Genomic DNA, 13973 nt, shown 5'->3' with positions numbered 1-13973 from the left:
TGCAGTATAAATATCTCCCACTTTCTATGCCTTTTAGCTTTGACAAAGGGTCATCTGGACTCGAAATGTCAGCTCTTTTCTCTCCTTACAGATGCTGCCAGACCGGAGATTTTCTAGCGTTTCATTCTTTTGAAACGATACTTAGTCCAGAGGTGATAAACACGCCGAGCGTAATACATCATCTCACGAGATGGATACCACTGAATGGATAGCAAACAAGCCATTCGGCCCAACTATTCTAAGCTAGTGTTTATGGTCCACAGGAGCCTCCTCCTTCTCTACTTCATTATCACCATACCCTTCTGTTAGCTTCTCACTCATGTTATTATCTAGCTTCCTCTTAAATGCATCCATGTTATTCACATCAACCATGCCAAATAGTAGCAAGTCCCACATTTCACACTAAAGAATTCCTTATTACCATAGAATAGAACCATAGAAGCCCTACAGTGCAGCAATGGGCCATCCGGCCCATCAAGTTTGCACCGACTCTCCTAAAAAGCATCCCATGCAGGCTCACCCTTCCGTCCTATCCCCGTAACCCTGCACGTTTCCCGTGGCCAATCCACCTAACCGACACATCTTTGGGCACTGAGGGCCAATTTAGCATGATCAATCTACCTAACCTGCACATCTTTGGAGTTGTGGGAGGAAACGGAAACACAGACACAGGAAGAATGCGCAAACTCCACACGGACAGTCACCTGAGGCCGGAATCTAACGCGGGTCCCTGGCGCTGTAAGGCAGCAGTGCTAACCACTGTGCCATCATGCCACCCAATAAATAATGGATTTATTAGTGACTTATCTCATAACTGACCCTATTAAACCCCTTCATAATTTTAAAGGCTAGTTATAGGTCACATCTCAGTCTTCTTTAAACAGTGCACTGGCCTTTTCAGTCTCTCCTGAACACAACTATATTGCATTCTTATACTCTCTTGTACTAATAAGATACAACTAAATGTTGGCCACTTAACAGGTAATTCCTCTCCCCTTCAGCTGTCAAACTCTCTCTCTTTTTGTAGAGAGACATTATGAATCCTTCTCCAAACCTGCTTCCCTTCACCATTATCTATAACTTTGCTGTTGAATATGATAAAATATCCATCACCTGCCCTGACCCTTTATCTAGGTTTCTCAACCGAAATAGGAACGTGATATTAATTCAGTAACTATCACAAGGTACACAATACTTTACACCCAACCCTCAAGAGGTAAAAGGTTTCTTTTGCAGAAAAACAGCTCAGCAAACTGCTTGGATTTTGACCTTAAGTCATCAAACAATTAGGATTACAAGTTAATATTCTACAAAGCAAGCTCTGTCATTGAGAACCTGTTTTAACCTTTGCAGAGAAGTGCACCAACACAAAAGATCATCCTCCAAAAAGACTTGGGAGAATCAGGGGAGAAAGAAAAATCATCTTACACAGACAAAAAAATTAACAGAAATACCACGTTCCTGGTCATTCAAATGTCACAGCCACTAAAAATATGAATTATTCAACAATTTGTATTTAACAACACAAATAACATTGCTAAAAATTGAATTATCAGGTAACTTAAATGTAGCAACTTTAAATTAAGACTAGGTAAAGAATATTTCTGCAGATGTAGAGTTAATTGGGCGGCATGGTGGTTAGCACTGCCGCCTCACAGCGCCAGGGACTCCGGTTCAATTCCAGCCTTGGGTGACTGTCTATGTGGAGTTTAATTTGATTTATTGTCACATGTATTAGTATACAGTGAAAAGTATTGTTTCTTGCGCACTATACAGACAAAGCATACCGTACATAGAGAAGGAAAGGAGAGGGTGTAGAATATAGTGTTACAGTCATAGCTAGGGTGTAAAGAAAGATCAACTTAATATTAGTTTAAAAGAGTTAGAATAGTTTTAGAAGCATAGAACAAGAGTAAAAGATAGAATTAGAGGATATGCTGGGCACAGTTTGCAAGAAGTCGCCTTGCTCTGGAGTCAACCTTTTTGAAGGTTGGATCCCATGGGATAAAGGGGGAGGTGGCTAGATGGGTGGAGAACTGGCTTGGTCACAGAAGACAGAGGGTGGTAGTGGAAGGGTCTTTTTCCGGCTGGAGGCCTGTGACTAGTGGTCTACCGCAGGGCTCTGTATTGGGACCTCTGCTGTTTGTGATTTATATAAATGATCTGGAAGAAGGAGTAACTGGGGTGATCAGTAAGTTTGCGGACGACACAAAACTGGCAGGACTTGCAGATAGTGAGGAACATTGTCAGAGGCTACAGAAGGATATAGATAGGCTGGAAATTTGGGCAAGGAAATGGCAGATGGAGTTCAATCCTGATAAATGCGAAGTGATGCATTTTGGTGGGAATAATGTAAGGAGGAGCTACACGATAAATGGAAGAACCATAAAGGGTGTAGAGACGCAGAGGGACCTGGGTGTGCAAGTCCACAGATCTTTGAAGGTGACGTCACAGGTGGAGAAGGTGGTGAAGAAGGCATATGGCATGCTTGCCTTTATAGGACGGGGCATAGAGTATAAAAGTTGGGGTCTGATGTTGCAGATGTATAGAACGTTGGTTCGGCCGCATTTGGAATACTGCATCCAGTTCTGGTCACCACACTACCAGAAGGACGTGGAGGCTTTGGAGAGAGTACAGAGGAGGTTTACCAGGATGTTGCCTGGTATGGAGGGGCTTGGTTATGAGGAGAGATTGGGGAAGCTGGGGTTGTTCTCCTTGGAAAGACGGAGGATGAGGGGAGACTTAATAGAGGTGTATAAGATTATGAAAGGCATAGATAGGGTGAACGGTGGGAAGCTTTTCCCCGGGTCGGTGGTGACGTTCACGAGGGGTCATAGGTTCAAGGTGAAGGGGGGGAGGTTTAACACAGATATCAGAAGGACATATTTCACACAGAGGGTCGTGGGGGCCTGGAATGTGTTGCCGGGCAAGGTGGTGGAGGCGGACACACTGGGAACGTTTAAGACTTATCTAGACAGCTATATGAACGGAGTGGGAATGGAGGGATACAAAAGAGTGGTCTAGTTTGGACCAGGGAGCGGCGCGGGCTAATTGTTCCTTGTTTCTTGTGGAAGTGGAAATGACTAAGGTTGGGAAGCATTTTCCGATCAGGGCCATTGTGATCTCCTGGACTCGTTTCGATCGCCTCAGGGGGTCGGAGAGGAATTTCCCAGATTTTTTTTTCCCCATATTGGCCCTGGGGTTTTTCACTCTGGGTTTTCGCCTCTCCCTGGAGATCACATGGTCTGGAATGGGGGGGTGGGGGTGAGTTAATAGGTTGTAATGAACAAAGCATCGTAGCTGTGGGGGACAGCTCGGTGGATAGGATATTGGTATGTAGATAGGCTGGAAAATTGGGCGGGGATCCTGGATTCAGGATTCAATCCTGGACCGGGGAGCGGCGCGGGCTTGGAGGGCCGAAGGGCCTGTTCCTGTGCTGTATTGTTCTTTGTTCTTTGAATGTTCTCCCCGCGTCTGCATGGGTTTCCTCCGGGTGCTCCAATTTCCTCCCACAGTCCAAAGATGTGTGGGTTAGGTTGATTGACCATGCTAAATTGTCCCTTAGTGTCAGGGGGATTAGTAGGGTAAATAGGTGGGATTTTGGGGAAAGGGCCTGGGTGGATTGTTGTTGGTGCTGGCTCGGTGGGCCGAATGGCCTCCTTCTGCACTGTAGGGATTCTATTCTGTGATTCTAAAAGCAATCACACCTCTGCCAAGCATACACAAGTGCATCAGAAGTTTTGGGCTGTGGTTTAGATAGTGGTAAAAGCTCAACGTACAACCTAGATAATATAAAGCCGCGGAAAACATATCACATATTTTCTTTAAACAGAAACCTAATATAATCAATCCCGACTGGTCATTTAATTCACTTTTATCAGTAGAGAGCGATTAAGCAGCAAGCTAATTGGGTCCACTGCCAAGTTTACACCTGCAGCCATCTGAACTGGCACTGATACGTAACTCCAGCCTGCATTCCAAACTCAGAATTCGAGGAAAAGGGAGGGTCACATTTCAGCCAAGCTAAACATTCATTTGTCAGAGTAGAGTTGCATTCCCTTTGGAATTTCAAATCGAAATTGGATGTCTCATTTTGCACTGACTTTTCAGAAACCCACATGTCAGTGATTCTGGAAATGAAAACAGAAAGTGCTGGGGAAACTCTGGCAGCATCTACGGAGAGAAAAACGGAAATTGGACTCTTCTTTGGAATGTTTGGAAGAAGTCACATTTGGACTTGACATGTTAACACAGTATCTCTCTCCACAAATGCTGCCAAACCTGCTGAGTTTCTCCAGCACTGATTTTCACAGTAACTTCATTGTAGAATTAATGTAAGCCTACTTGTGACACTAGTAAACAAACTTAACTTAAACTTATTTCAGATCTCCAATACCAGTATCTCCAGCATGTTGCTTTTATTTCAATGATCCCTGACCCTGCTTTCATATTGCTAAAAGCAGCAACGACTGAGAGAAAATGCGACCACCCTTTGCTCGCTCTCACCTTTGCTCCCCTTTAGCAGCTTTCAAAATCTCTGGGCCAAGTGTGCAGCACAAACTAAATAATAGCAAGTCAGACAACACGTGGAAAAATGGAAGAGAGTTAATATTTCTGGTGTATAATCTGTGTCAGAAGAGATTAGGATGAGGAGATAGATACTGAAAAGTTTTAAAGTTTATTAGTGTCACAAGTAGGCTTAAACACTGCAATGAAATTACTGTGAAAATCCTCTAGTCACCTGTTCGGTACATTGAGAGAGAATTTAGCATGGTCAATGCACGTCTTTCGGACTGTGGGAGGAAACTGGAGCACCCAGATGAAACCCACCCAAGCCTGGAATCAAACCCGGGTCCCTGGTACTGTGAGGCAGCAGTGCTACCCACCGTGCCGCCCCCACAGGTACTGCCTGATCTGCTGGGTGTTTCCAGTATTCTGGTCTTCATTTCAGATTTCCAGCATCGGTTTTATTTACCATTGCAGTACCTGTTGTGTATGTTTACATCAGTTGGGGCACAAAGTGTTTTTTGCATCCAAATTTTAGCAATTTTAGGGACATTAGTGAACCAGATGGGTTTATAAATGCAAACTGCTTTTCTGTTTTGAGATCATTTATGGACTGATTATCCAATAGACTGAGAGCAGCGCTTGTTCCAGGTTTGGAATAACAACTTACTGCAGCAACATCAGTTAACTATGGTCACAGTTATTCGTTTATAAAACGATTCTCGGTTCAGTTTTAATCTGTCACCAAAAACAGTCCGACATCAATCAGATGTCAAAAGATATCAATCACATCAGTCCAAGGATGTGCAGGTTAGGTGAATTGGCCATGCTAAATTGCCCCTTTAGTGTCAGGGGAACTAGCAGGGTAAATTTGTAGGATTAAGGGGATAGGACCTGGGTGGGATTGTTGTCGGGTTAGTCAGCTGTAAAGCAATAATGTGCTGTAGTAACAGCTGTGTGTGCCAACAAATATCAGGCATAAAAGGTGGCGGCAAAGATCTCTTGCTTCATAAGAGAACAAGTTTAAAACTCAGAGATGGCAGGAACAAAGAACAAACAAAGAACAAAGAACAATACAGCACAGGAACAGGCCCTTCGGCCCTCCAAGCCCGCGCCGCTCCCCGGTCCAGGATTGAATCCTGAATCCAGGATCCCCGCCCAATTTTCCAGCCTATCTACATACCAATATCCTATCCACCGAGCTGTCCCTCACAGCTATGATGCTTTCTTCATTACAACCTATTAACTTACCCCCACCCCCCCATTCCAGACCATGTGATCTCCAGGGAGAGGCGAAAACCCAGAGTGAAAAACCCCAGGGTCAATATGGGGAAAAAAAAATCTGGGAAATTCCTCTCCGACCCCCTGAGGCGATCGAAACGAGTCCAGGAGATCACAATGGCCCCGATCGGAAAATGCTTCCCAACCCTAGTCATTTCCACTTCCACGGACGCAGTATTCCAAATGCGGCCGAACCAACGTTCTATACATCTGCAACATCAGACCCCAACTTTTATACTCTATGCCCCGTCCTATAAAGGCAAGCATGCCATATGCCTTCTTCACCACCTTCTCCACCTGTGACGTCACCTTCAAAGATCTGTGGACTTGCACACCCAGGTCCCTCTGCGTCTCTACACCCTTTATGGGTGTAGAGGAAACAGGAGGTTATACCCCCTGTGGTTGCTGGAGCAATCATCTAAACCCACACACACTTCACGGTTTTCCACCTCAATGGCCATGACTGGAGTGGAAGTATAAACAAGTTAAATATCAGGAAGTAGCAGACATGCCACATTGCCACTGTCCTTCTGCGGCACCCTTGCTTAAATGTAAAAAGCACCTCATGACACACAATCTGATGATGCAGGTGAGCAAGTTAATCTTGCTTGTCAAGGTAGTCATTTTATGAATGCGTGATCATTTTGAAAATCTATAAATCATCTCAGATCGGGAAGTTAATTACTTAAAAATGTGGGACTCCCTATATTGTTGAGCACGAGTTTGGAGAGGTTAATAATCAACATTAACCTTAATATGATTACAGAATGGAAACTTCTAACTTTTTCACACTAATTCTCAAGAAGAATTCTCTGGTAGCTAACTGTGCAACTGGAGCAGAATAATGTTAGTTAGATCACAATCGCTGGACAAGCTCCAACTCGTTTCTCCAATTCTCAGGAGCCAGAATGACCAACGCATGAAGTCAAACAAGATGTTTAGATAGTCGTTGGAGGCACGGAAACCTTTCACTAGGATAAATGATCCAAGAAGGTATTCACGACACAACTGCAAATGTTGAAGCAACTGGAATTCCACACACAACATAAGTTAACTCTAGCTTTTATTAAACACTTATAATTAAACACCCGGGTGGTTGACAGTGAGGTTGAGTGTCTTGGGTTACAGGAAGATATAGACGAGATGGCCAAATGGGCAGATAAGTGGCAGATGGAATTTAACCCTGAAAAGTGTGAGGTGATGCACTTTGGAAGGAGTAATTTGACAAGGAAGTATACTATGAAAGGTCTAACACTGGGAAATTTCAAAGAACAAAAGGACCTTGGCGTGTTTGTCCATAGATCTCTGAAGGCGGAAAGGCAGGTTAATAGGGTGGTGAAAAAGGCATATGGCACACTCGCCTTTATCAATCGAGGTATTGATTACAAAAGCAGAGAGGTCATGATGGAGTTGTACAGACCTTTGGTGAGGCCACAGCTGGTGTACTGTGTGCAGTTCTGGTCGCCACATTATAGAAAGGACGTGAACGCACTGGAAGGGGTGCAGAGGTGATTTACCAGGATGTTGCCTGGAGATGGAACATTTAAGTTATGAAGAGAGGTTGGATAGGCTTGGGTTGTTTTCATTGGAGCAGAGAAGACTGAGGGGGCGACCTGATTGAGGTGTTCAAGATTACAAGGGGCATGGACAGGGTGGATAGGGAGCAGCTGTTCCCCTTAGTTGAAGGGTCAGTTAATGGGGGACACAAGTTAAAAATGAGGGGTGGGGGGGGTTTAGGGGGGATTTGAGGAAAAACGTTTTTACTCAGAGGGTGGTGACGGTCTGGGATGCGCTGCCTGGGAGGATGATGGAGGCGGGATGCCTCACATCCTTTAAAAAATACCTGGATGAATACTTGGCACATCATAACATTCAAGGCTATGGGCCAAGTGCTAGCAAGTGGGATTAGGTGGGCAGGTCAGGGCACTTCATGCGTCGGTGCAGATTCGATGGGCCGAAAGGCCTCTTCTGCACTGTAGTATTCTGTGATTCTGAACAGTGACTGAAATTCACAAACTGTTCACCGCAAAGACTTACCCAAACAATTGCCAATAGCTCAATATTCGTAAGAATTAAAAGCATTAAAGATTCCATCAGCTACCAGGCTGTTCACGGTGTGGGTGGCTGACAGACTGAGTTTCACTTACACCTATTTATAAATTCTTAATAGAGGTGAAATGGGGATTATAAAAATTGGTCAGAAATATAGGATCTCACGGGATACAGGGGAAAGTGGCAGGTTAGATCTAAAATGGGCTCAGTTACAGGAAACAAAGGGTAATGGTTGATGGACCATTTTGCAGATGGAAAACAGTTTCCAGTGGTGTTCCACAGGACTCAATGTTGGGGCCCTTGCTGTTTGTTGCATATATTAGGGATATATATGCATATATTTAGACTTAAAACTGGGTGACATGATTGGGAAATTTGAAGATGATGCAAAAACTGGCCGTATAGTTGATAGTGAAGAGGATCGCTGTTCACTCCAGAATGTCAATGGTTTGATGAGCAGACAAGAAGTGGCAAATGAAATTCAATTCGGAAAAGTGAAAGCTAATGCATTCGGAGAGGGAAAATAAAGCAACGGAATAAGTTTAAAGTTTATTTATTATTGTCACAAGTAGGATTACATTAACACTGCAATGAAATTACTGTGAAAATCCCCCAGTCGCCACACTCCGGCGCCTGTTCGGGTACACTGAGGGAGAATTTAGCATGGCCAATGCACCTAACCAGCACATCTTTCGGACTGTGGGAGGAAACCGGAGCACCCGGAGGAAACCAGGGAGAACGTGCTAACTCTGCACAGACAAGTCACCCAAGCCAGGAATCGGACCTGGGTCCCTGGCACTGTGAGGCAGCAGGACTAACCACTGTGTGGCCCTTTTGAATACTCAATAAATGGGAAGATATTGAGAGGGGTTGAGGAAGTGAGAGACCTTGCATTACATTTCCATAGGTTCCTGAAGCTGGCAGGACTAGTGGACAAGATGGTCAAGAATGTGTTCCTTTATCGGCAAGGTATTGAATACAAAAGCAGGGATGAAATGATGGAACTGTATACAACACTGGTTAGTCCACAGCTGAAATTCTGAGTACAGTTCTGGTGACCACATTACAGGAAGGACATAATTGCTCTGGAGAGAATGGAGAGAAGATTTACAAGAATGTTGCCAGGTTTTGAAAATTGCAGCTATGAGGACAGATTGGATCGGCAAGGGTTGTTTTCCTTAGAACTGAGGAGGCTAAGGGGGTAACCTAATTGAGGTGTACAAAATGATGAGGTGCACAAAATGATGAGGTGCCTAGACAAGAAAGACTTGTTTCCCCCAGCTGTGAGGAGAGAATAAAGCCAACATTTCGAGTCTAGATGACCCTTCGTTCTGACGAAGGAATCAAAAGGGAACATTATTTTACATTGGAATACAGACAATATTCCCGCACAAAAAACTTCAATTTGCACTTTTAAAAATTTTAATAAGATTTTGTCTTCAACACGCAGACTTCCACTGACTAATTACAACAGCACACAAGACCTGAAAAATATAGCTTCAATGGGAGATTATAGCCCCTTAACTGAATTCTAAAACAAATTAAATACAAACCACAAAATAAAAACCGCATTACAACAACTGTAAACACCACCGACTCCAGGGCAGTTTTTTGGCCTTGAGAAGATGCTGATCTCCCTTATCGTGGTCAATGATATGACCTGAACTATGGCCGATGGTGTCTACAAATTGCCAACTTGGAATCTAGGTGACCCTTCGTCAGAACAAAGGGTCATCCAGACTCGAAACGTTGGCTCTATTCTCCCCTCACAGATGCTGTCAGACCTGCTGAGATTTTCCAGCATTTTCTGTTTTTGAGTTCAGATTCCAGCATCCGCAGTATTTTGCTTTTATCTTAGTGTCTACAGATTGACTTGGCGATAGAAGAGTCTGGACCATAAACAGACTCTGATCCCCGTGAAGCTAATATCGGCTTGGATCGGCAGACCACACTAGACTATGTCATCACAACAGGAATGAGGAAAAGCACTCCCTGATTCAATTACCAGCTGGCAACTCCAGGGTGAATTGACGAGGGTTCAGATTATTACAAGAAATACACAACACAGAAATAGTTCATTCAGAAACAGTCCACGTCACCCTTTATGCTCCACCCAGCTTCATTGCTGCAACCTGATGATGTTAAATGATACGCCTGACATGAAAGCAGATTTTCTGCTGGGTTTTGTGGAGTTCAGGAAATCCAGGCCCCCCGGAAAGTAGTTCAGGTGATGATGGCCCACCACCAGTTTAGCCAAGGCCGGTCACTGGCAACGCAAGTCTACTGAACGCTATTTATGTGTGTGTAAATATTACTGCTGTGCGTCTATTTGAAGGCATTCACCAGGCCCAAAGCAGTCCCACCTTCGTAATAAATATCTATGGGATTTTGTTGTGCCCAAATTGACTGCCATGTTTCCCTACAACAGTGACTACATTTTAAAAGCCCTTCATCGATTCTGAAGTGCTTTGCGATATCCTAAGTGTGAGATATATAGAAACTATAAAGGGTCGGGAAACGAAGCCCCGTCCATCACGCAAACCAGCCTCCCATCCATTGACTCTGTCTATACTTCTCGCTGCCTCGGAAAAGCAGCCAGCATAATCAAGGATCCCAAGCAGCCCGGGCATACTCTCTTCCACCTTCTTCCATCAGGAATGAAATACAAAAGGCTCAGGTCACGTACCAACCGACTCAAGAACAACTTCTTCCCTGCTGCCATCAGACTTATGACAATATGAATGGACCTACCTCATACTAAGTAAACCTTTCTCTACACCCTAGCTATGACTGTAACACTACATTCTGCACCCTCTCCTTTCCTTGTCCATATACTGTATAGCGCGCAAGAAACAATATTTTTCACTGTATCCCAATACATGCAACAATATTAAGTCAAATCAAAATATAGCAACATCCCAAAGATTGAAGCAGTTAGAATGCCTTGCCCTCTGACGCTGTTGGGTGTGGTGTCACCAGTCCTTCTAATTGTCTAAAAGGAACATGAATAAACTGACACACAATAGTCAGTCCCTTGGCGATTGTAACATACAAGTTAGGCTGGTTGAATTTTCCGATAGTGGTTTGCAGTTTAACCAAGTGGAAACAGTCACGTGACATGTAAAGTGCTTAATCCTGGACATAGAAATGAAAAAGTCAATGCTAAAGATAGGGACTATCCTGTCAGTATGCAATCGAGCCTATCTTTCCATTTAACAAAATGGTGCTCAATCCTTCAGAAAAAAGTAGCTCATTAACAAAGAAAAGTTATTCTAAAAACTGAATATTTCCAAGAAAGTGAAATTATTTTCATCTGGTATAACAGCAGTATTTATATTATATTGTTGGCACAGCAGTTTGCACTGCTGCCTCACAGCGCCAGGGACCCGGGTTCAATTCCTGGCTTGGGTCACTGTCTGTGCAGAGTCTGCACGTTCTCCCCGTGTCTGCATGGGTTTCCTCCCACAGTGCTGGTTATGTGCATTGGCTATGCTAGATTAATAAATAACAACCCAGCTCACTGGGAGTGGGGTATCTTGCAGACCAACGACCCGGAGAGAAAATATTCTCGTCTTAAATGGGAGGCCCCATTTATTTTTAAATTGTGAAACATAGAGAACAGAAGCAGGAGTAAAGTTTACGTTTATTTATTAGCGTCACAAGTAGGCTGACATTAGCACTGTAATGAAGTTACTGTGAAAATCCCCTTGTCGCCACACTCCGGCACCTGTTCGGGTACACAGAGGGAGAATTTAGCACAGCCAATGCACCTAACCTGCACATTTTTGGACTGTGGGAGGAAATTGGAGCACCCGGAGGAAACCCACGCAGACACTGGGAGAACGTGCAAACTCCACACAGAGTGTGATCCAACTCAGGAATCAAACCCAGGTCCCTGGCGTTGTGAGGCAGCTATACTAACCACTGTGCCACCACATTGTAGATTATTATTTGAGCCTGCTCCATCATTTAATTTGATCATGGCTGATTATTAGATGATGATTCTAGCCTCCTCCCCCCTCTACAAGAGGAGACTTTCTTTCAGCATCAAAGCTGTCAAATCCTCCTCAGGGTGGAGGGGAGGGGGCGGATCTTGTTATGTTTGAATAGGATTCCCTCTCAGTCTTTTTTTTAAAATTAAAAATGAATGGTCTGCTGCTGGTGTAACAAGTTCAAGTTTTAAGTATTAGTGTCACAGGTAAGCTTGCATTAATACTGCAATGAAGAAATCCCCCAGTCGCCACACTCTGACGCCTGTCCGGGTCACACTGAGGGAGAATTTAGCACAGCCGACGCACCCTAACCAGCACGTTTTTCGGACCGTGGGAGGAAACCGGAGCACCCGGGCGGAAACCCACGCAGACACAGGGAAAAGTGTAAACTCCACACAGACAGTGACCCGAGGCCGGAATCGAACCCTGGCACTGTGAGGCAGCTGTGCTAACCCACTGTGCCATCCCCATTGTAGGGCATTGTTTGGGCCTGCTTCATCATGTAATTTGATCATGGCTGATCATCAGATGATTCTAGCCTCACCCACCCACCCACCTACCACCCAACCCCACTCCCAAGGGGAGACTTTCTTTCAGCATCAAGGCTGTCAAATTCTCCTCAGGAGGGGACCTTGTTTCAGCAGGATCACCTCTCAGTCTCTTTAAACTCCAGAGGCTACAGGCCCAATCCCTTTCCTCATAACCCACCACCCCCATATCAAAGCCCCCTCATCCCCATGGGGTCCAGCCCCGTTAAGAGGCCCACAGCCTCCTGTCAGCAATCCCCCCCGGGCCCCCGTTCTCTCTCACCGGCCGCTCCCGTCTTCCCGCTCCGCCGCCTGCGATTTTGACGAGACTTGATCTGATCTTCCCCTCCCCCACCTTGAGCCAGATGGTTTGATCCCCGGAGTCCCTCAGTGATGCTGTTCCCTCGGGCGAGTCCATTTGTGTTGCAGGGGGGGGGGGGTGTAGGACGACTCCATTTGTGACGGGGGTGGATTCTTAGGCGACAACACCCGGGGCTGCCGCAAAGGGGGTCACCATTTTGGTGCTCGGCGTTTCGACCATGGAAAGCATCCTTCATGGTTGTTGATAACGTTTAGCTCAGGTCCTGCACTCTGGAAATGTTCGACATACTGAGGGAGGGAGGAAATGTGAGGAATTATAGAATGCTACATTGCAGAATGAGGCCATTCGGCCCATCAGGCCTGCACCGACCACAAACCCACCCAGGTTCTAACCCCATGTATTTACCCTAGCTAGTCCGCCGACACTAAGAGGCAATTTAGCCTGGCCAATCCACCTAACCGGCGCATCTTTGGAGCACCCAGAGGAAACCAATGCAGACACAGGGAGAACGTGCAAACTCCACACAGACAGTGACCCAAACTGGGAATGGAACCCGGGTCCCTGGCGCTGTGAGGCAGCAGTGACACCCACTGTGTCATCGTGCCACCTGTAGAAGGGTGGAAGTTATGGAGGAGAAGAAAGGAGGGAGTGAAGGAAGGGGATGAAGTGAAGAGGGGAAGGGAGGGAGTGATGGATGAGGAAGTAGAGGCGTTGGTGGGCTTTCTTAACTATAGTGTCAGTGTGGAGGGACCAGGACAGGTTGTTGGTGATCTGGACACCTAGAGACCTGAGCTCTTAACCATTTCCACTTCCTCCAGGTTGATGTAGACAGGGGCATGTCCTTCACTACATTTCCCGAAGTCAATGACTAGCTCCTTCGTTTTGCTGACATTGAGTGAGAGATTATTGTTGTCGCACCAGTTCACCAGATTCTCTATCTCTTTCCTGTGCACAAAAGAAGGGAGTGAGGCAGGAGTGTAATGCTATTGTGCCTTTAAGAAATGTATTTTTGATCATGTTCTTTGCAGTTTGTAAGTAGGCTTTTTGTTTTTGTTATTGGCATCGGGCTGCTTGATTAGGTGTCCTTTTATTGCTGCTTAAATGATTTAAATCGGTTTTTGTTTATTTTTACTCTGGGCCTAATGCACTTTCTGGGAGTTTATGACCTTTTGAACTGTTGTGTGAAGAATGATTGACAGGTTAAGTGGGACAATTTTGTTTCTGTGTCAAGAGTTCTTACTTTCAGTTTTGGCTACTGTTTAGTTAGAAGGTGCTTGGACTTCAGTCTGGATG

The 13973-nt window shown here is 45.1% G+C and overlaps 1 protein-coding gene across 2 annotated transcripts in view; it reads right to left on the bottom strand.

Moving 5' to 3' along the window:
• The window catches only part of ncoa4 (nuclear receptor coactivator 4), a 42989-nt gene extending 30245 nt beyond the window's left edge, over positions 1 to 12744 (bottom strand). Inside the window, exon 1 of one of the 2 annotated variants that reach the window (XM_078199681.1) lies at positions 12642 to 12744. The gene's annotated coding sequence lies outside the window, so the exon portion shown is untranslated. The remainder of the gene's footprint in view (positions 1 to 12641) is intronic. The other variant, XM_078199682.1, reaches the window with a different exon arrangement.
• Positions 12745 to 13973: the final 1229 nt, after the last annotated feature.

The sequence above is a fragment of the Mustelus asterias genome, chromosome 28 (assembly GCF_964213995.1).
Source record: "Mustelus asterias chromosome 28, sMusAst1.hap1.1, whole genome shotgun sequence".
In the NCBI taxonomy this organism is placed as follows: Eukaryota; Metazoa; Chordata; class Chondrichthyes; order Carcharhiniformes; family Triakidae; genus Mustelus; species Mustelus asterias.
The sequence above is the reverse complement of the archived record's forward strand: the minus strand, read 5'-3'. Positions and strand labels throughout refer to the sequence as shown.